Genomic DNA, 3,383 nt, shown 5'->3' with positions numbered 1-3,383 from the left:
CCTTCCTTCCTTCCTTCCTTCCTTCCTTCCTTCCTTCCTTCCTTCTTTCCTTCCTTTCTTTCTTTCTTTCGAGTCTGGCTAGAAGTTCATCAATTCTGTCAAGCTTTTCAAAGAACCAGCTCCTGGTTTCATTGATTTCGTCTATTGCTTTTCTTTTTTTAGTTCTATATCAGTATTTATGCTCTAATTTTATTATTTCCTTCTTTTTGCTGGGTTTGGATTTTGTTTGTTCTCTTTCGTGTTTCTTTAGGTATAAGGTTAGATTGTTTGAGATTTTTCTTGCTTCTTGAAATAGACCCGTATTGATATAAACTTCCCTCTTAAAACCACTTTTGCTATGTCTCAAAGGTATTGAAACATTGTCTTTTCATTTTAGTTTGTTATAATTCACCTTTTCATTTCTTCTTTGATTTCTTGGTTGACATTCATTGTTTGGTGACATGTTATTTAATCTCCATATATTTATGACCTTTCTAATTTTTTCTTTTTTTAATTAAAAATATTTTTTAATGTTTATTTTTGATAGAGAGAGAGCATGAGTGGAGTAGGGGCAGAGAAAGGGAGACAGAATCTGAAGCAGGCTTCAGCCTCTGAACTATCAGCACAGAGACCAACACGGGGCTCAGATTCATGAACCATGACATCATGGCCTGAGCCAAAGTCAGACGCTTAACTGACTGAGCCGCCCAGGTGCCTCTCTAGAATTTTTTTCCTTGGCTTGATTTCCAGTTTCATCCCATCGTGGTCAGAAAAATTTCATGGTATGATTTCTATGTTTTTGAGTTATTTCTACGTTTTGAGTTAGTTGAGACATTATTGTGGCCTAATATCTAATCTAATTTGAAGAATGTTTCATGTACGCTTGAAAATAATGTGTATTCTACTTTTAGGATGGAATGTGCTAAATATATCTCTTTAATCCATCTGGTCTATGTGTGATTCAAAGCCAGTGATTCCCTGTTTAGATTCATCTGTTTAGATGATCTTCCCATCTATGTAAGTTGGGTGCTAAGTCCCCTACTATTATCATATTATTAGCAATTAGTTTCTTTATGATTTTTATTAATTGCTTTATGTATTTGGTTGCGCCTATGTTGTGTGCATAAATATTTGCAATTGTTATATCATCTTGTTTTATTATCCCCTTTATTATCATATAGTGTCCTTTTTCTCTCGTTATAGTCTTCGCTTTAAAGTATATTTTTTCTGATATAAGTTGGTTTAAAGTCTATTTTGTCTGATATAAGTATTACCTTTTGCATGGTAAAGTTTTCCCCATCCTCTCACTTTGAATCTGCAGGTGTCTTTTGGTTTGCATCTAGTCTCATGTAGGCAGCGTGTTGAAGGTTGTATTTTTTATCCACTCTTTCACCCTATGTCTTTTGATTGCAGTGTTTAGTCTATGTTCAAAGTTATGTTCAAAGTAATTATAGACATATATGTATTTATTGCCATTTTGTTACTAGCGCTGTGGGATTTTTTCATAGTTTTTTTCTGCTTCTTTTCTTTTGCTCTTTCATGGTTTGCTGGATTTCTTTAGTGATGTAATTGGATTCCCTTCATATTATTATTTGCATATCTATTACTGGTTTCTAAATTTGTTGCCACCATTAGTTTTATATAACATCTTCTGCATATAATATCTATGAAGCTGATTGTTAAGTTTGAATCAATTCTTTAATACTCTTCAGCACACCACGTCTTAGTTATGTGGTGTTATATTTTACATTCCTTTATTTTGTGAAGACTTTGACTGATTTTTACAAATATACATATTTTACTGCATTTTTGTTTCCATCTTTTAAAAAATAACGTTTATTTATTTTTGAGAGAAGAGACAGAGCATGAGTGGTGGAGGGGCAAAGAGAGATGGAGGCACAGAATCCGAAGCAGTCACCAAGCTCCGAGCTGTCAGCACAGAGCCTGACAGGGGCTCAAACCTACAGACCACAAGATCATGACCTGAGACGACGTAGGACATTAAACCTAGTGAGCCACGCAGGTGCTCCATCTCTCACCTATTCTTTTATTTTTTAAAAAACAAATTTTCTTTTATAGTTTATTGTCAGTTGGTTTCCATATAATACCCAGTGCTCATCCCAACAAGTGTCTTCCTTCATGCCCATCACTCCTTTTCCCCTCTCTCCCACCCCCATAAACCCTCAGTTTGTTCTCAGTATTGAAGAGTCTCTTATGGTTTGCTTCCCTTCCTCTCCTTAACTATTTTTCCCCTTTCCCTTCCCCATGGTCTTCTGTTAAGTTCTCCTGTTCCACATATGAGTGAAAATATATGGTATTTACCCTTCTCTGCCTGACTTATTTCACTTAGCATAACACCCTTGAGTTCCATCCATGTTGCTACACATGGCCAGATTTAATTCTTTCTCATTGCCCTGTAGTATTCCATTGTATACATAAACCACATCTTCTTGATCCATTCATCAGTTGATGGACACGTAGGCTCTTTCCATGATTTGGCTATTGTTTTTTTTTTTTTTTACAAATAGTTTATTGTCAAATTAGTTTCTACATAACACTCAGTGCTCATCCCCAAAGTGCCCTCCTCCATGCCCATCCCCCCCTCCCCCCCACACCCATCAGTCCTCAGTTTTTGTCAGCATTCAAGAGTCTCTCATGGTTTGCCTCTCTCCCTTTCCCCCACCATTTCCGCCCTTCTTCTCCCCCTTGTTCCTCCGTCAAGTTCCTCCTAATCCTCCTATACGTGCAAACATATGATATTTGTCCTTCTCTGCCTGACTTATTTCGCTCAGCATAACACCCTCAAGGTCCATCCATGTTGCTACACATGGCCAGATTTCATTGTTTCTCATTGCCATGTAGTATTCCATGGTATAGATAAACCACATCTTCTTGATCCATTCATCTGTTGATGGACACTTAGGCTCTTTCCATGTTTTAGCTATTGTGGAGAGTGCTGCTATGAACATTGGGGTACATGTGCTCCTATGCCTCAGCATTTCTGTATCCCTTGGGTAAATTCCTAGCAGTGCTATTGCTGGGTCATAAGGGAGTTCTATTGTTAGTTTCCTGAGGAACCTCCACACTGTTTTCCAGAGGGGCTGTACCAGTTTACATTCCCACCAACAGTGTAGGAGGGTGCCCGTTTCTCCACATCCTCGCCAGCATCTAGAGTTCTCTGATTTGCTCATTTTAGCCACTCTGACTGGCGTGAGGTGGTATCTCAGTGTGGTTTTGATTTGTATTTCCCTGATGAGGAGGGATGCTGAGCATCGTTTCATGTGTCTGTTGGCCATCTGGATGTCCTCTTTGGAGAAGTGTCTGTTCATGTCTTCTGCCCATTTCTTCACTGGGTTGTTTGTTTTTCGGGCGTGTAGTTTGGTGAGTTCCTTATAGATTCTGGA

The sequence above is a fragment of the Hyaena hyaena genome, unplaced genomic scaffold (assembly GCF_003009895.1).
Source record: "Hyaena hyaena isolate Hyena2069 unplaced genomic scaffold, ASM300989v1 scaffold_982, whole genome shotgun sequence".
Taxonomy (NCBI): Eukaryota; Metazoa; Chordata; class Mammalia; order Carnivora; family Hyaenidae; genus Hyaena; species Hyaena hyaena.
The sequence above is the reverse complement of the archived record's forward strand: the minus strand, read 5'-3'. Positions refer to the sequence as shown.